This window comes from Acomys minous (genome assembly GCF_964271855.1).
Source record: "Acomys minous genome assembly, chromosome: 3".
NCBI lineage: Eukaryota > Metazoa > Chordata > Mammalia > Rodentia > Muridae > Acomys > Acomys minous.
The window spans coordinates 90,261,856-90,282,698 of NC_140485.1; positions in this window are offsets into that span (position 1 = coordinate 90,261,856).

Consider the following 20,843-nt stretch of genomic DNA (forward strand, 5'->3'; position numbering starts at 1 on the left):
TGCACTTTTTAAACTAAATGTCCTTCTCTAGGCTCTGTGGCACCTGATGGATAGGCTAGGCCAATACCTGTCTCCTGAGAAAATGTACCCCGTTCTATAGACAAGCCAGTTGCCCTGAGCAAAAGAAGAGGCATTAATGTTACTCTTTTAAGTATATTTATTTTAACCATTGAGTTTTAGGGATCTAACTGGGCTGACATATACTTTGTCACTTGTAAGTCCTGAGTGTCTTTTTGCATCTGGTGTGACCACCATCTGTCCCCCATGAAAGTAGCTCACATTTAGAGAGATAAGCAGGATGCCAGAGTGGTAACACTAACTCAGCAAACAAAGGCTTTTTTGTGGGAAACATGCAGTTTGCATGTCTGGTAAGAAAAAACACTGCCTTGAAACCTAGGCTGTGTTTGCAATTCATTTATCAGCAGGGGGTTCACACCCTGTAGAGACCAGTCTGCTCTACAATTTAAATAGATCTATCTGTCTTTGTTTTCATGGTGTTAGGACTAAGGTGTATGTACGATTTTCAGGGGGGTCTTCCTCTGCCATATCTAATTTTTATCATTATTGATAGAACTCACAATTTTCCCCTCCTGTATGAATATGTAAAACCTCTACCCCATCATAACACATTTTCTGTTCCCCATTCTGGATTCAGGATGTCCTTGAAATAGACAGGCTGATCTAACTCAGCAGATTTTTCTAAAATCGAATGTCTCTCTGCAAATGTCAGGTTTTCTTCATTAGCACTAAAGAAATTCAAAGTCAATAAGGCATTATGTAATCTATCTCTTGGGGTCTTTGATACCCCTTTTTTTGTTTGATGAGCATTTCTTTTAAAGTACAATTGGATCTTTCAATAAGTGCTTGTCCTGTGGTATTATGTGGTATACCTGTAACATGTTTTATGTTGTAATACTTTAAAAATTATTTCATTTTATTAGAGATATGAGATGAAGCATTGTCAGTTTTAATTTGTTTAGGCAAACCCATAATCACCATGACTTTTAATAAATGCGTAATAACAGAACCGAACCAGCCTTTTCAGAACTTAAAACCATTGCCCACTGAAATCCTAAATATGTGTCTATAGTATGGTGTATACATTTCAGTTTTCCAAACTCTATGAAATGAAATACATCCATTTGCCAAATTTCATTTCTTTGACTGCCCCTAGGGTTACTTCCTGCAGGTAACAGCATTTGGTTATATATAGAACAAGTAGGACATTTTCCCACAATTTCCTTGGCTTGTTGCCAAATGATAGAAAATTCCTTTTCTAAACCTTTGGTGTTACCATGGTATTTTTTAATGAAACTCTGAAGCTTCTAACACACTTCCTATCAATAATTGATCAATTTCATCATTATTTTGTGCCAGAGGTCCTGGTAGACCTGTGTGAGATCTTATATGAGTTATATACAATGGATAGTTTCTATTTCTGATCATTTGTTTTAATTGAATAAATTATGAAGATAATTCAGAATCATCCTGAATTTGGTCAGCTGTTTCTATATTCAAAACAACTCATTCAGCATACTGAGAGGAGTCAATAACTATGTTAACAGAGTCTTCAAACTCTGATAACACCAGCGGCATTGAATATAATTCTGATTTTTGAACAGAAGTATAATGACTCTCAACTACCTTACTTATATTTTCCAATTTATACCTTGCTCTTTTTGATTTATTGACATTTTTGGTTTATTGACATCAGTATAAAATGTAGGAGTGCCAGAAATTGGAATCCTTTTTACTGCACGAGGAAGAATCCAATTAGTTCTTTTCATGAATTAAAATTGCTTTGTTTGGGGGTATCTGTTTTTAATTTCTCCCAAAAAATCACTACAAGCCCTTTGTCAGTTTTCATTTTCGGCCCATAATGAGGCAATCTCAGCATTAGTAAAAGGTACCACCATCTCAGGTGGATCTATTACAGCTAAATGGTGAAGTCTCATTTTTCCTTTTACAATCAATTCAGAAACCTTTTCTATGTAGGCATCTTTTTTTCTTACTTTGTTTGTGTGGTAAAAAAAAAAATATATCCATTCCAAGATACAATCTTCCCTTTGCATAAGAATTCCTGTGAGAGAATGAGTAGAAGGCAAGATAACTATAGTATATGCCTTCTTTGGATCAATTCAGTCAAAATAGGAATTTTGTAATTTCCTTTCTACTAGAGCCAATTCCTTTTCAGCTTCAGCTGATAGCTTTCTTAAGCTATTCAAGTCATTATCACCTTGTAGAGTTTGAAAGAAATTACTTAGTTATTGGGTAATTAAACCAGTTGTAGGCCACATCCAGTTAATATCTCCCAGCAACTTTTGAAAATCATTAAGAGTTTTAATTGATCTCTCCTGATTTTTACTTTCTGTGGCCTAATTTTCTGTAGACCTATTTTGTGTCCAGCAGTGGTTTCCCAATATACTTTAGAAGAGTCAGCCCCTGTTGTATCTTGTTTATGGACAGCCTAGACAGACTGTAACTGTCTTTGATAATCCATTTTTATATTTTTAATTTTTTTATTGGGGGCAGCACTTGTTTCTGGTTTGTTTGTGAAATTGGAGGGATGTTAACCTGGGTTTTCCATTGTTGTAACAGATCTCTTCCCCATAAATTTATGACTGTATCAGCCACATATGGTCTTAGTTTTCCTGTTTGACCTTCTGGCCCTGTACATTTAAACTGTCTCACACTTTGTCTTATTTGTGATAATGTTCCAATTCCTAGGAACTGTGTACATAACTTTTTAAGTGGCCAAATTGGATGCCAGGATTATTGGGAAATTATACTGACATCTGTACCAGTATCTAGTAATCCCTCAATCTCAATGCCATTTAATTGTAATTTTAACTTTGGTTGCTTATCATTAATAGTAGTTTGCCAAAATATTTGGGTTTTTGTATCTTCAGTACCTTTTATTTTATCTCTAAGGGCATTATTATCTCCATTAAATGGGTTTTCTAAGCCTTCAGTATCCCTATTTGTTTTATCAGACCTTGAATTTTCTTGTCATCTTTTAGAATTATCCCTTTTTGGTGAACAGGAAATGAATGGCTCATGTTGGTTTTTGTTGGGCCTTGAGAATAGCCCCTTAGTTAGTTTTCTGAAATCAGAAAATTGCCTTGAGTACCCTTGGCCCAATTATTAAATATCTGTCTAACATATAAACCATGACTGCTTATTGCCTCCTTAAACCCTTTTAATTCTTGTGCCTCTATAGGTGGCCAATCAAAACCAAAATAACCTTGTGGATTTTCCACATCTCCTGGTAGTTCCCTTATGAAGGCTGGGAAAATCATTTTTGGATTTTCACAAATAATTACTGCCTCATAGTCTTGTTACAAAGTTGTGTTGTATGTTCTGGCCTTTTTCCTTCGGTTTTTTATTTCTGTGTTATTATTATTAGTTATAAGTCTTTCTAACATCTCTTCTAAGGATTGTTTCCAAATTTCATATTTTCATTTTGTTTTGTCTCGGTCCAATCTATGAATTTTGTAATTTTTCTCTAAAGACTTTCCTTTTGAAGAATTATAGAAAGCTAGAATGATTAAGGTAAAAATAGTAGTCATAATCATAGCAGGAATTCTCTGTCTCTTATTTATATCACAACATTATGTAAAAGAGCATTTCATAAGGGCCAAAAACGTTGTGTTATTCTGTCTTCCATCTTTAAACCACCAAGTTATAACAAAGTGTAACTTCTCTTTGGGAGCTATTCTCCCCACCAAAGTACAACAAAGTATCCTTTTTCAAGGGTGTGAATACATTAAATACGTTGGGCACCAATTTTTTACATTAAAAATGTATTGATTCAGCCTAGGATGGCTAATAAAAGACACAGAGTCTGAAGGGTACTTTAAAGCTGCCAGTACTAAGCTGGGCAGAATCTAAATTAATAAAAATTTACTCCTAAACTATGGTAAACTAACTACCATACATATATCCCAAGCATTTGTCACTATGGTGCTCCTTCAGCCAATCTCTCCCTCCATCCTCCTTAACAGTCAACTGTCTCTCCTTATCCACTGTCCATCCTTGCTCCATGCTCTCTCCTGGAAGCCCTGCCTTCCACTTCCTGTCCTTCTGCCCAGCTTATTGGCTAAACAGTGTTTTATTGACACTTGTTACATCTGTTAAAGACATTCCTCCATATATATATATACACACACTATACACACACATATATATAGATGTTATACACAATATAAATAAACTAAAACAAACAAACAAAACTCATTTTTTTGTTTGTAATCATCTCATTAAATGTTGAAACACATTTGATGAAATTCAAACTTTATGATAAAAAATCTTGGAAAGATGAGGGATAAAAGAGTACAAGAGACATACCTAAATATAATAAAGGCAGTTTATGCCAATTATATAGCCAACATCACATTAAATGAAGAGAAACTCAATGCAATTCTATTAAAATCGGGAAGATAAGCCTGCCCACTCTCTATATATTTATTCAATATAGTACATAATGTTCTAGCTGGAGCAATAAGACCAATAAAGGGCATTAAGGGAATAAAAATTGGAAAGGCAAAAGTAAAAAAAAAATTTTGTATATGTTATGATAGTATACATAAGTGATTCCAACTATTCTACTATCAAACTCCCACAGCTGATAAATACCTTCAGCAAAGTGGCTGTATATAAGATCAAGTAAAAAAGACCAATAATTATCCTATATAAAAGTGATAAATAAACTGAGAAAGAAATCAAGGAAACAACATTCCTCAAAATAGCTACAAATAATATAAAATACACTAAGACAACTTTAACCAAGCAAGACCTGTATGACAAGTACTTCAAGTTTTGAAGAAATTGAAGAGGATATTAGAAAATTGAAAGCTTTCCCATGCTCATGGTTAAGTAGAATTTGCAGTAAATGTGTCCATCTTATCAATAGTAATATACAAATGCAATGTATTCCTTATCAATATTCCAACAAAATTATTTAAAGACCTTGAAAGAACAGTACTCAACTTCATATAAGAAAGAAAAAAAAAAGGAGAAGAAAAGGAAAACAAGTTAGCTAAGCCAACCATATAGAATAAAAGAGATCACAGAGATATAATCATGTTTATCACAATTTCCATTAAAGAACTACAGCAATACAAATGGCATGGAATTGGCATTTAAGCAAAGAAAAGACTCACTGATCAATGGAATTGAATTAAATGCCCAGCTGTAAATCCACACACTCGTGTACACCTGACTTTTGACAAACAAGCCAAAGTATGCAATTGGGGAAAAAGGACAGCATCTTCAATAAATGGTGGTATTCTAACTGGATGTCTACATATAAAAGAATGAAAATAGATCCTTATCTATCACCCTACTCAAAACTCAAGTCCAAGAGAATCAAAACTCTTAACATAAAACCAGATGCACTGAATGTGACAGAAGAGAGAGCAGGAAATAACTTTCAATGAATTGGCATAGAAGAAAACTTCCTGAACAGAACATCAGTAGAACAGGCACTAAAATCAACAGTTAATAAATGGTACCTCATGAAACTGAAAATCTTCTGTAAGGCAAAAACAAATAGCAGCCCACTTCTTGAGGAATGATAAAAGATTTTCAACAATTTCACAACTGATAGAATGCTAAGTTCCAAAATATATAAAGAACTCAATAAACTAGATATCAATAAACTGAAGTAGTCCAAATACAAATGAAATGATCATATAAACAGATAATTCTCAAGAGAGGAATCTCTAATGGCTAAGAAGCACTTAAAGAAATGTTCAACATTCCTTTGTCATCAGAGAAATGCAAACCAAAACAACTCTGAGATTCCATCTTACACACTTCAGAATGGCTAAGATAAAAAAAAAAAACTCAAGTGATAGCACATGGTGATGAGGATATGGAGCAAAGGAAAGACATCTTCATTGCTGGTGGGAATGAAAACTTATACAAACACTTTGGAAATCAATTTGGTGGTTTCACAGCAAATTGGGAAGCTCTACTGCAAAACCCAGATATACTACTCCTGGGAATATACCCAAAAGATGATCTATCATACAACAGGGAAATTTTCTCAAGAATGTTCATAGAAGCTTTATTTGGAATAGAGTAAATAAAATGTAGTACATATATACAATGGAGTATCAGTGAGATGCAAAAAAAAAAAAATCATACAATTTGCAGGCAAATCAATGGAACCAGAAAAAAAACTTCATCCAGAGTGAAGTAACCTAGGCCAAGAAGAATAAAAATTGGTACATATTCACTTATAAGTGGATCTTAGCCATAAAGGATAATCATTCTGTCATCCACAGATCTAGAGAGGTTAAATTACAAGGGGAATTCAGGGAAGGGATGTATGAATCTCCCTGGGAAGGAAAAATTATATATATATATATTGGTTGAGAATGGGAACAAGAAGGATCAGATGGGAAAAGGATGAAGACAGATTACTGGGACAGACATCTGGAATTGGGGAAGACATCTTGGGACAAACTGGAAACCAAGTGCAATGGAAACTCCGAGGAATCTATACAGGTTACCTTAGGTAAGACTCTTATCAATGGGGATATAGAGCCTGTATTAAATATCCTCTTTAGTCAAGCAAGACTTCCAGTGGAGGAACTGGGACACCTACACAGCCACACAACCATCAATTTACATTTTTTCTGCCTGCAAGGTGTTGTGGGGCAGAAAATATGGGAGTAACCAACCAATGACTCACCCAGATTGAGACCCATGCCATGAGAGGGAACCTACCACTTACAGACACTTCCTGGGAGGCCAGAAACCAAAAACAGGATAGGCTGGAGACCTAGGATAGAACTAACCACAACAGGCAAAAATAAAATATACCAAAAAGTCAATAAAATTATTCCTAATGTTACTCTGCTGTACTCATAGAAGCCTAGCATAATTGTCATCAAAAGGGCTTCATCCAGAAATGGATGGAAGCAGATGCCAAAACTCACAGCCAAACATGAAGCATAGCTCAAGAATCCTGCTAAAGAAGTGGGAGAAGAAACTAGAAGTGTCAAGGAAAGAAAACCCACAAAATCAACTGTCCTTGGCTCATAATCGCACACAGAGTCTTAACAGATAATTAAAGAGTCTGCATTGGTCTGACCTAGGCCTCTGCATATATGTTATGGTTGTGAATCTTGGTCTTCTTGTGGGTCTTTTAACAGCAAGAACTTCGGTTGTTTGACTCTTTTGCTTGCCTTTGGGATTCTTTTCCTACTACATGTTTTGTTCTTGTTCAGCCTTAATAGAAGGGGTGATGCCTAGACTTATTGCAACTTAATTACCCATGTTTGGTTGATATCCTTTGGAGGTCTTCCAGTTTCTGAAAGAAAAGAAGGAGGAGGGGATGGGGAATGCGTGAGGGAAGCGACTAGGATGGTCAAAGAAAGTGAAATTAATGTTCAGGTGTAATATATGACAGAATAAAAAATTAGTAATTGTCATGGCTTGGGGTGTATGACATAGGTAAAATGTCAAATATTCTAAATTCACAATTATTAGAAAGATCATGAATACTTGAATTTTGCTAAGAGAATACCTGGCATAGATATAGACAGGAGTCAGAAAAAAAAATATGTAGGTACTCAAAAATAAATCATTCTGATTCTTGCCCTTGGTTAGAAGCAAGAAATATCTTTCCCCAAGTCTGATCTCCACCCTTATTTATCTCTATGCTGTCTCTCTTACCTTGTTCCTTCTCTTCAACCACTACCTCTGATTATTCTATTTCCCTTTCTGAATGAGATTTAAGCATTGTCCCTTGGGGCCTTCTTTTACTTACCTTCTTTGGGTCTATGCATTGTAGTATGTATATCCAGTACTAAATGGCTAAAATTCACTTACAAGTGAGTATAAACCATGTGTGTCTTTCTGGGTCTGGATTTCCTCACTCAGAATGATCCTTTCCAGTTCTAGCCATTTGATTTTATATATCATGACTTCCTTCTTTTTAGTGGCGTGTAGTATTTTATTGTGTAAATGTACAAGTTTCTTTATGTATTCTTCAGTTGAGGGACATCTAGGCTATTTCCAGATTCTAGCTATTACCAATAAAGCTGCTGTGAACATAGTTGAGCAAATGTCCTTGTTGTATGGTGGAGCATCTTTTGGGTGTATGCCCAGGAGTGGTATAGCTGGAAGTAAAGCTATTCTCAGTTTTCTGAAAAAGTGCTAGATTGTTTTCCAAGCGGTTTTACAAATTTGACCTACCACAAGCAACAGAAGAGGACAGAAAGCCTGCATAGAAAAGCAAAACTGGGTGGAGGCAACTATGTGACTAGCTGGAGACAAGTCCAAGTAGGCCTCTGGGAGGATATGAAGGGGAATAGAGCTCAGATTCCTAGTGGGACATGGAGATTGAAGAAGACACCCTCTAAGACTCCTAGTGGAGGTAGAAGAACACCAACCTACCTAGAAACACTTTCATCCAAAATTTACCCTGCCTACAAGATGTGCAGGGATAAAGATAGAACAGATAGAGCAGAGATTGAGTTCATTTCAAACCAATGTCTGTCACAACCCAAGACCCACCTCATGGAAGAGAGCCACCCCTTGACAATATTATTGATACTCTGCTACGCTTGTAGACAGGAGCCTATCAGAGTTGTCCTCTAAAGTCTCCACACAGCAGTGACTGGAAACTGATGCTGAGACTCATATCCAAGCAAAGGGAGAAGCATAGGGAGTCTAGTGGAAAAGTGGAGGGAAGGATAAAAGGACATACATGGGGCTTGCTTATAGTTTCTGAGGCTTAGTCCATTGTTATAATAGCTGAAGCATGCAGCACACACAGTATGGTATTGTGGTGCTGGAGCAGCTAAAAGCTACATCCTTATCGACAGGCAAAAAGGAGAGAGAGAGAGAGAGAGAGAGAGAGAGAGAGAGAGAGAGAGAGAGAGAGAGAGAGAGAGATTGAGAAACTCTTAACTTAGCCCTGGACTTTGACCTGGCATATTCCTTTTAAAAATCAGAGACCAACCCCAATGGCATACTTTCTCCAATAAAGCCATACCTAAATGGGCCTATGGAGGCTTATTCTCATTCAAACTACCACACAAGCCCAACACAGCAGAATGGCCAAGAGAGTTATTTCTCCTTTGTTATCATCCATATTACTTTTGATCACCTCTGCTTGCTGTTTAGATAGGAGGTATGACCAACACTCTAGTAAAGACAGTAATTATTTCTGGTAAACTGTTTAAAAAATAGAACTGTATTTCCATAATGGAAATGGACTATATCTATTCTCCAATCCCAGTCCATCTCCTAAAGATTTTAGGACTCAGCTCCTGAGGGGGTCACTACCATAGTAGTAGAGGCCACTGAGAATGTAAGGGCTCTATGTAGACTACAGAGATGACACTCTGGTCTGCTTCAATAAAGATTGCTTCACTACATACTACTATCTCCTCCCTCAAGAGGTAGTCCAGTTGGGTTTATGAATCTACTGGTCAAGATTCCACACTGAAAACCTGATTCACCTGAATGCATGTCACAGGGAGGGTAATAATTACCCAGTTAACATCATATCATGTTTATACTTCCAGAAACCACCTCCTCAGTGCACTCATTTACAAAGTTGCCCTCAGTAGACTCCTAACCCACCCATTTTTCTGAGCTACTCAAAATTATATTTTCTTTACTTTCTTTCAGTCTCTATTTTAAAGCTACACATAAAACAGTTTGCATTTACTTGATTTTACTTGTTAATTGTGCATCAATAAAGCAAATAAAAGAATAGCTAGGAATGGTATGTAAAATAAATAAAAATAAATATAAGAGGCCCAAACAGACCAGTAAAATATATGAAAAAAAAGAAGAAAAAGAAAAGAAAGGGAGAAAGAAAAATTTACAGTCACCTTCATTAAATAAAAATTTTCTTTAAAAAAGTATTAAAAAGTTATATTGCTACAACTCTATGAGAGATGCCCATTCAACCTCAACTTATAGCCAACTGAAAGTCTATTCCAGTGGGCTGGGACTACATTCATGTTATTAGGGACCCACATAGACCCTTGAGTGTTTAGAGAAAGGGCCTCTTAAAATCAAAATCTACTTTCTGTTATCTTCTAGGTAACTGCAGGGGAGGTGTTGCATAAACAACCAATTTAGCTAGAGGGGGCATCTTGCACAAGCAGGCAGTTTGATAAAATCTAAGATAAATTAGCTGGAGGATCTTGACCCCAGGTTCCTAGAATAGAGTTGATAATTTTCCACAGGATTCTCCATCAAAGACATCAAATTCTCATCAAAACTAAGATGGCCTCAGCAAGAATACCAGATGGAAGAATCTCTGCCCTGGCTTGCCCTGTCTCAACATGGAAGAAATTAATTAACAGCCATGTATGGGACAGAGGTTGACTTATTCTACATTAAAGATAGATAATGAAGGGGAAATAGCTTGGGCTTACAGCCACTTCTTTCTTTTCAGTCGAGAACTGTCTCTTCCTCGTTTGTCTGGCAGTGTGTCCTTCATCAAATTAGTTATCATTTTGATTTCATTTGATTACAGGACCATGTCTTTTTACTGTCATTTGTGCCTTATTCTAATATCATTAAGAATTGACCCTAGATCCTCAAGCACATCAGGCAAACATTACACCATTAAACTATATTGCAGTATTGATATTTCACTTTCTATTTTAATAAGAAATTCTTGTGGTGGTTTACATAATAGCCCTTATAGGTTTATAGACTTGAAATCTTGGTCATCAGGGAATGGCACTATTTGAAATGATTAGGAGGCATTGCCTTTTTGGAGTAAGTGTATCACTGAAGGTGTGCTTTAGAGTACCAAGCCCATGCCAGGTCCAGGGGATCTTGTTATTCTTCCTACTTCTAATTCTAGATACAGAATTCTCAACTACTTCTTCAGCACCATGCCTCCCTGTGTGCTTTTTCATGGTCTCTGCCATCATGAAAGTGGACTAAATCTCTGAAAAATTTAAGTGAGCCTCAATTAAATGCTTTTATTTATGAGTTGCCATGATCATGGTGTCTCTTTACAGCAACAGAACATTACCTAAGAAAAATTTCATACTGATAGAAATTTATATATTGGGGCAAATAAGTTTAATTTTGATAAATTGGTTTCAAATTCAAATGTAAGATTATTCTTCACTCACATACTATTGTGAGGTTTTTACCCATACCACACAGGTAGAATACAAAGTATACCTCCCATACTTTGAAAATGCTACTGCAGGCTGTTTAGAATAAGTAAGTTAGACAAGTTAATTGTCAATTAATCTAATCATGTCTATTTCAATTACTAGTCTATTTATACCACAGGAATATACATCCTAGATGTGACAGATAGATATGATTCTATAGACAGGTAAGGTAAAATAGTTAAGGTTTTCAAAAACCTCTGAGTCCTACAGAATATGACATTTAAAGATGTTTATATTCCTTTAATGATTCTTTAACAACAAGACAGTTGAACTCCTGGCAACACTCAGCCTAACTCAAAGAAGATGGTGAGCATCAAAGAACCTTCTTATAGAGATGGCTTCAAATGCGGCAAACAAGCCATTGGGCAAAATGTCCTCATTTATACCAGGGTCAGAATGCTGCCTAAAAAAAGAGTAGGCTTGAATGCAGGCAGAGTCTATGGGAAACTCTGCCAAGAAAGAGTAAGCAAGTCCTCAATGTTTCCTACCTCACAAATATGTCTGTCAGATACATTGGACCAAAAGGTTGAAGATAATGCTCCAACATTTTATAAAGTTATGGGTGATTCTCCAGGCAGCAAATTGTCTCTTTCATTGTTATCCTCTTATTGTTAAATTAGAAAGCTGATAATGTGCACTTCCTGTTTACTCAATTAATTTTACTACTCAAGTCTCAGAGGGGGTTGAACACAGAATAGTTAAGTGTCACAATTGAGCCTAGTTGTTTACAGATTGAGACATCTTTAGGTCTAAATAGATCTTTAAAGTTGATAGTGATGAGATATCAACTCATATTGAGTTACATTCAGAATTTTAGACTCACCGAGAAAGGAAAATATTTTCTTCAAGGTTGCCAAATACAAACAGCCAAAACACTATGAATTTAACATGAATGTAATTCCTGAATGTTCTATGTGGTTTGCTTTATGTAGGTGTAATAATGTAGATGTATATGTAAAACATTAATAATAAAAGCCAAAAAGAAAAATCTCATTTTGAAACAGACTGTTGTAATTTTTATTATAAATTATACATAGTATATTGTTATCCCCTCACTTATATCTTCCCCTTCCCATCCTCCCTCCCTCTTCCACCCTACCCCAGTCCCCTAGACTTCTGAAAGGGTTGGGAGGGGACTCCTCCACCATCTGACACCATCTGACTACAGCCTATCAGGTCTCATCTGGATAGCCTGCTTCCCCTTCCACTGTGTAACATGGGGAAGTGATCAAATCAAGGGTACCAGAGCTCATATCAGAGGCAGTCCTTGTATACCTCACAACAATGAGCTGTCCATCTGCTTGATCTGAACAGGACATCTAGGTCCTTTGCATGCATGGTCCTTGATTGGTGAAACAGGTTGTACAGGCATCTCTCGGTCCAAATCCACCAGTCTTGATTGTCTCCTTCTGGGGCTCCTTAATACTCTGGGTCCTTCCATCCCCCCCTATTCTTCCATACCACTCCCAGAACTCCACTCATCCACTCACTGTGCAGCAACAAGTCCCAGTATCTGTCCTAATACCACCTCCAGGGTGGGTGGAGTCTCTCAGAGAACATCTACATTGAGCAAATATTCACTTATAAGTAATGTATCATGTGTGTCCTTCTGAGTCTGGGTTACCTCACTCATGATGATCATTTCAAGTTACATACATTTACCTGCAAATTTCAAGGTTTCCTTATTTTTAATGGCTACGTAGTATTCTATTGTGTAAATGTACCACAGTTTCTCTATCCATTCTTCGGTTGAGGGACATATAGGTTGAATCCAGATTCTGGCTATTACGAATAAAGTGTTACAAATGTAGTTGATCAAATGTCCTTGTTGTATGGTAGAGTGTCTTTTGGGTACATGCCTAGGAATGATAAAGCTGGGACTGGAGGTCCCAATTTTCTGAGAAAGCTCCAAATTGATTTCCAAAGTAGTACAAATTTTCACTCCCTCCAGCAATGGAGGAGTGTTCTCCTTTCTTCAGATCCTGGCCAACATGTGCTGTCATTTGAATGTTTGTTCTTAGCCACTCTGGCAGGTGTAAGATGGAACCTCAAAGTTGTTTTCATTTGCATTCCCCTGATTACTGAGGCCATTGAGCACGTCTTTATATGTTTCTCTGTTGTTCGATATTCCTCTGTTGAGAATTCTCTGTTTAGTTCTGTAACCCAATTTTTAAGTGGATAACTTGGCTTGGTGGTATATAATTTCTTGAGTTCTTTATATACTTTGGATATTAGCCCACTGTTGGATGTAGGGTTGGTGAAGATCTTGCCCCAACCTGTAGATTGTTGTTTTGTTCTGTTGACAGTGTCCTTTCCCTTACAGAAGCATTTCAGTTTCATGAGGTCCCATTTATTAATTGTTGATGTTAGAGCCTGAAGTATTGGTGTTCTGTTCAGGAGGTTGTCTCCTATGCCAATGAGTTCAAGGCTCTTCACCCACTTTTTCTTCTAACAGACTTGGTGTGCTTGGTTTTATGTTGAGGTCTTTAATTTACTTGGACTTTAGTTTTGTGCAGGGTGATAAATACAGATCTATATGCATTTTTCTACATGTAGACATCTAGTTAGGCCAACACCATTTGTTGAATATGTTATGTTATTTTCTATTTTATGGTTTTTGCTTATTTGTCAAAAATCAAGTATCCATGGGTGTATGGATTCCTTTCTGGGTCTTTGATTCGATTCAGTTTGTCAACCAGCCTATTTTTATGCCAGACTCTATTAATTTTAACAATTAGTATTTCAAAAAATGCAACTAAAAGAAGTATATTAATAATAAAAATTAGATAAAAATACTCTAAGTTTCACAAAACTCAAAACACATTTACTGTTTATTAAATAAGAGTAATAAAGAAACCTGGCATATTAAGAGAAAACTACCAAATTTGGTTTACTTAGATTAATAGAAATATGAGTCGTCTTATGTATACTTTATGTCCTCCTACATTTTTTTTTAGTTTTAAAATTAAATTAGCATATTAAAGGTTTGATCATTTCACTTGACCTTTTATGAAAAGCTATTTTTGTGTATTTCTCAGAAGAGGAATCTGTTCTATACCAATCATGTGAGGACAGGCCAGGTGGTAGATTATTTGCCATCTCCGCTTTCCCCTCCAGAGACTATGGCTTAAATGTGGCTTAAAAGAAAAACCCAGGAGTGGTGTGTGTGCATTTTGAGGCATTAAAATTGGGCTTAACCAGCAATCACATGCAGCTGCAGAGATGTTCTTTTGAAAGACATCAGAAATGTCATAGGACAAGACCCAGGGATTTCAACAAAGACATAAAGGCCACCAAGACAAGCCAAATGGGACAAAGCTTATCAAATAATGAACCTACAGTTCTGGAACTCTACTGGTCAATGAAAAGAGCCAAAGGGGCTTGTTTGAAAAAAAAGGAGAAAGTAGGAAGGCAGAAAAATAAGTAGTCTCAAAGAGATAAGCTTAAGCAGTAACAGGATCCCTAAAGGCATGCAAATGAGATTGCTAAAGGAAACACACGCAGGCACACACACACACACACAAAACCCCAAACAAAAACCAAATAGTGTAGCTTACTAGTGCCCCCTATTGAGCTTTCTCTTCTGTTTTATGTGGACTGTAACTCTTTGAATATATTTTAAAGAGAATAAGGTTTTAAACAAATTCTACAGTTACCAAAAACCTACGTGAAAAGAAATGCCAGATTTATATTTTTAAATCAGGTATTAGCATCCTGAACAGTAGAACAGTATTAAAGCTGATAATGTTATTATGTGTATTAGTGTCACTTGTCTGACATCGGTGACAAATTAAAGAAAGACTGACAGTCAGAAAAATGACAGCATCTTTCCCTCCCATGCTTCAGCACAACAGTCTTCTCACTGAAAAATGTTTTGCTTCACAGTCCCTCTGTTTTGCATCCTAATTTTATCCTGTGCCAACAAAACAGATTGTTTGCTAATTGATATCATAAAGCAAGACAGCCCAGTGAAGGATGATAATTCCTACTCCAGCCAGCGGCAGCTGATGGGGAGCTTGATAGAAATGCTGTCATTTTCAACAGACTGCCTACAATCGACTTTCCACTGTAAATATAGAGATGTTGCAGCAGCCTCATTCACTCAGCTTTGGTTTTAGAAATAAAATAATTCTCCATCTATATCTCTGTCACCCATTTTAGATTTGTTATTATTATTTTTCCCCTAAAAGACCATTTGGTTTCTGTCCATCTGTGGACACAATAACAAATCTCTTTTGTCCATAGTCATACACAAGCCTTTGAAGAACATGTGTATTCATCCATCTCTAATAGAAAAGAAAACCAGATTATGAACTATTAGCCCACTAAATGACTATAAAGCATCAGTAAATTATAACATAATTGTAAATTTACTTTACACGTTTGTAAACTCCACTTTGATAACTAAAAAGCCTTTTCACAGTGTTCTGCCTCTTTCCTAGAAAAATAGTTTGTTTCTTAGTGGGCTTAGCTTGTCAGCCAAGAGAAGCATTGCAAACAGGATGTGTTTTGTGTATGTACGAACTAATGTCATTGTGCATTAACAAATATCTAGTGACTCCCCACTGATCCGAGCTAAAGAACAATGGCTATGTGATGCAACCAATTCAGTGGCAAGTGACAAACCAAAGACACTTGGGATGGGAGGGTAATGGGGAGGGTTTAATAATTCAACTTTAGCTCTCACAAGGAGATTCATCGAAAGGAGCAATGTACCACAAGTCACAATTTCTAGTCATCTCTTTTGCTTGTCCAAAAAAGAATTAATTGAGCCTTTAAAAGGTCCCCGCTTTTAACCCATTTTTAATCCACTAAGTCATTTCTGCTAACTCTTCATTTTGTTTTTTGCCAACCTAAAAAACAAAAGATGATCAATAATTTATTCTGAAATGTTAAATCAATGAATAGGCCTGTTATCTTCAAACACAGATTCTATATTTAAGCGTGTGTGTGTGTGTGTGTGTGTATGAGAGAGAGAGAGAGAGAGAGAGAGAGAGAGAGAGAGAGAGAGAGAGAGAGAGAAAGAGAGAGAGAGAGAGAGAGAGAGAGAGAGAGAGAGAGAGAGGAAAGAGAGTAATAGAATAAATGTGACTTAGAAGCAACATGGAATCTGGGTGGAAGAAGGTTTCCTAGTTTACTCTATATTCCTGTGATCAGAAATCAACTTGGGTATATTCAAAAGAAGCTAAAGATGGAGCCTGAAGCACAAAGTAATCCAGGAATGTTGCTTACATCTTTGCTAAACCTGGCCTACTAAGCTAGTTTTTCCATATAGTTTAGGGCCATTTGACAAGGAATGGTATCATACCCTGTGGCCTGTGCCTCCCAAGAATATTTCCACAGACCGGTTTTATGCATATAATCAATTTTTCAACTGAAGTTCACTCTTCTCAGGTATGCAAAGCTGGGCATGGAGATTACCCATCCCAAAAAAAAAAAAAAAAAAAAAAAAAAAAAGACTAGCAAGACAGGGACTGGAAATTGAAGCCCAATGAAGGCCAAGGAGAAAACAAGGTAAAATCATATATATATATATATATACACAATGCCAGAATGATACCTATTGCTTTGTATGCCGGATTAAAATTTAAGTTAGAAAAATATCAAGGTAGAAGAGAAACAAAAGATTAGAACAAACATCCCATGGTCTTTCATCATTTAGCAAGAAAGGAAACTGAGGTACAGAGATGTGGAATCATATGTGTTCAAAATGGCACAGCAAGTTAGTAGCAAAGAGTGAAAAGAAATGTCTACTATACTAAGCATAGGTTTTTAAAGATATGTATGTTTTGGGTATAAAACACACTTTTTAATGGCCTTTCTTAAAATTTTTAATTTTCCACTCTTTGAAGCTTAAGTTTCAACAATTTAATTCTTAAAATTGGCAAAGGATCAGAACCGAGCCGGGGGAATAAACTGCAGAATGTATTGAAATCCCATCAGAGGCGAAGGCAAATTGTTTTGCAGTCTAAAGTTAATCCTGAAGTAGTATTTGATGGACTTTTAATTAAGCAACAGACATCTATACAATTGTGAGAATGTCAATTTCTATTCTCAGCCCTCTAATTTGAAAACCATTAATTGATACAATCAAGGGGCTTTGTTAAATTATGAGGAACTACATACATTCACTATCTCTTTACTGTAAAGTTCTCTATTTTTTCCTCCAAATTTATACAGGAACTTTTGGGTTATCCTGTACTTATTGTCATTAATAAATACAATTGAATATACATCAAAGTACTTTTATTATTCAGTCAAACTTTTATCTAAAGACTATTCCCATTTGATATCAGCCTGTATCTTAAGGTTTACTACTTGTATTTCTGAAACAGGAAATAGATATTTCAGTAATAAGGCATATATGAAACAAGTAAAGATTTCAAGGAGGACCAACAACAAATCCTAGAAGCCAAAATAGTTACAATGTGGAAAATAGCACTTGTTACTTAAGCCTGAATTCAAATTGTTTCTTCTTCCTACACACTGAAGGGCACACTGATCATGAAAGCATCCTGAAACAGTACAAGGTCCAAAAGCCAAAAGCAAGAAAGCACTTAGTTTGAATTGGTCAACAGCTAATTTTGTTTCCTTTCAAAGTTATAATCCACGAGACTCTGTTTTTCCCCCTCTAGTGAGCATTAGTGCCCCATGCCATCTGCCACTGTTTGGAGTCATGTCTCCCTTAGTTATCCTTTAATTGGCTTGACCTATGGGATGGATGGCTTGCAACCAACTAATTATATAAATCCAGGCAAGGCTTTATAAATTTTACCAAAGACAGCTCTTTTGGGAGAAGAAAAAGAAAGGAATACTTTAGCCCCAATTTCAAACTTCTTCATGCATTTCATTTGCCCAAAACCTTGATTTTTCTAGTGTAATGAAAATTTACAATGATGTGCTTTCTCATTTGAATTTACTTCTTCTTGCATGTAGTTAGTATATAATTAAGATTTTAGATTACACTGAAATATTGAAAATACAATTTTAATAGAACATTCAAAAGGATAATTACATAACTAATTTTTATTTACAAGTTTTAATTTAATTTACCTTATCAAAATGTCTGATATTTTATCCATTGGTTCTGTCTTTAGAAATAAGATTAGAATTACAAAGAGACATAAGATTTACAAAATTATCAGTAACCAAACTCTGCATGAAACATTCAAAGTATTCACTACAATTTAGACAAAAATCAACTTTGTGGTGCCGCATATAGATGTCTAGACCTTGAGCAAAGCAAAATTTTTGTAAGGCACATAGATGATAGACATGGACACTTATATGTTTCTGAAAATACTGTCATGTTAAAAGAGTTGATAATTGAGTTAACATGTGATGTACTGTAGCTTGTATACAGTTCCTATGTTTGGATGATAATAAAGAAGTTTTTTGTCAAAAGGAAGCCTCATCCTTTCTACTTATATACATTTAATTAAAATATTGTTAAATGTTAACTTAAAACGTGGAATTTTCTTTGACCATATTTAATACAGCATTAGTCATGGTTCAGTAGAATAATAACACTTATAGCATGAATCTCTCTCTCTCTCTCTCTCTCTCTCTCTCTCTCTCTCTCTCTCTGTGTGTGTGTGTGTGTGTGTGTGTGTGTGTGTGTGTGTTTGTGTGTGTGTGTGTGTGTCATAGTTAGTGTTCTATTGCCATGAAGAGACAGTATGACTATTGCAACCTTTGTAAAAGAAAGCATTTAACTAGTCTTGCTTTCACTTTCAGAAGTTTAGTTCATTATTCTATGGCAAGGAACATGGTGGCACACAAAGTGACATGGTAGCTGAGAGCTTTACAGATCCTTCTGGATATAAAGACATCAAGAAAAGGGAAACACTGGGCCTGGCTTGAACATTTGAAAGTCAGTCCTAAGTGACATGCTTCCTCTAAAAAGGCCACACTTTCTAATCCCTGTCAACTAGTACCACTTCTTAATGACCATGTATTTAATTATATGAGCCTATTGGTTCAATTTCTATTCACACATCACAATATAGAATGAAGAATTATTGAAATAACTTACAAACTGTGGTCCAACTAATCTAACAGTGGCTGCCTGAGAATCCAGTAGTTGTTCAGTCCATGATGCTGGGTGTCTCAGCTGCTATTCATTATGTACTTAACCCTGAAGGAGTAGGCTCTAATGCTCGTGAAGAAATTGACTTGCCAGAGAAGCAAAATTAAGCAGGAAAGAGAGCAATGAATTCCTTCTTATGTCCTTGTATAGGCTTCCAGTAGAATATGCCGCCTAGATCAGAGGCAGATCTTCCCACCTCAAAATATATGGATTAAGACTGTTGTGGTGTCCCATGCCTTTAATTTCAGCATTCTGGGAGGAAGAGATAGGCAGATCACCATGAGTTCAAGTCCAGTCTGACTCTACTATGCAAGTCCAGGACAGCCAGAGCTACACAAAGAAACCCTGTCTCAAAAAAATAAAAATGGATTAAAGATGTGTCTTCCCACCTCAAAGATCCAAATTAGAAGTGGACTCTCTAATTAAGCAAAAGTCTCTCATTAAGTGTGCCACATTTTGGGGTTTTACCTAATTCTAGATGTGGTCAACTTGATATCCAAGAATAGCCGTCACATGTCCAACAGCATGTCATCCTCAAATCTAATCATATCGCCTTATGACATAATTAACTTCCAAGTGAAATCAATAGCCAGGTCATAATTATCCCTAAAAGTGATGTAATTATCTCATGTACAATTGCAAATGCATTATATATTTAATCATGCCATCGCTATACCTAGCATGTTATAGCTATTCCTTCTACAACCTCAAATGCATCATAAATTTAGAAAGGTGGCAATGTCCCTTTAGGAACAGTCTTTTAGTATCTCAAACAAATATATTAGCCACTAATATTCTCTTAGTTTATGTTAAAGAATTGGGAAAATTTAAAAAACATCTGCATTTTTTTTTTTGAGGCAAGGTTTATCGGTTTAGCCTTGGCTATCCCGTACCAACTCATACCTATCTGCCTGCCTTTGCTCCTGCATGCTGGGATTAAAGGCCTGAACAACTACACCCTTCTCCAAATGCATTCTTAACAACATACTATAGAAACATTTGTGTTAATTATAATCCTCATTTTGATTACTAGTCACATGGCTTTAGGTGCTATTTATATCTACCTTTCTATATTAACCATTCTGTATTTCTTCTATTCTCATTAAGCACTTTGGGTTTTTCCCTAAGCAGTATCTGTGTTAGGTGAGTATAGTTTAACATTGACTATAATCACAGGATATTGGAACATAAAAAAAAAAAAACCCTAAAGAATTTCTTGTGTTCTAGACATAACATTTCTTACCTCCACTTCTGGGTCAATCACTGCTCTTAACAGTATTATTCTTCTATTAGCCTGTTGCTTAACTACTTCAAGAATCCAAAGTAGCCTGGGGGAAGGATGAGTTTCCCGTTCAATGCAAGGTTTATTATGACATCTAGCAGGAGTGTTTCCCCCACCTAGAACCAAAACTTCTAGGCCAGCAGAACATAAGGTTGTAGGAACAGAAAGTAAGATTTCCCTAGACGTTCACTAGGGGTGATAGTGAGTGGAAATGTTCCTTTCTCCACCCCTTGATCTCTGGACCCATGGCTCCAGGCTATGGAAAAGACCACACCATATATTGGATGCTGACTCAAAGCTT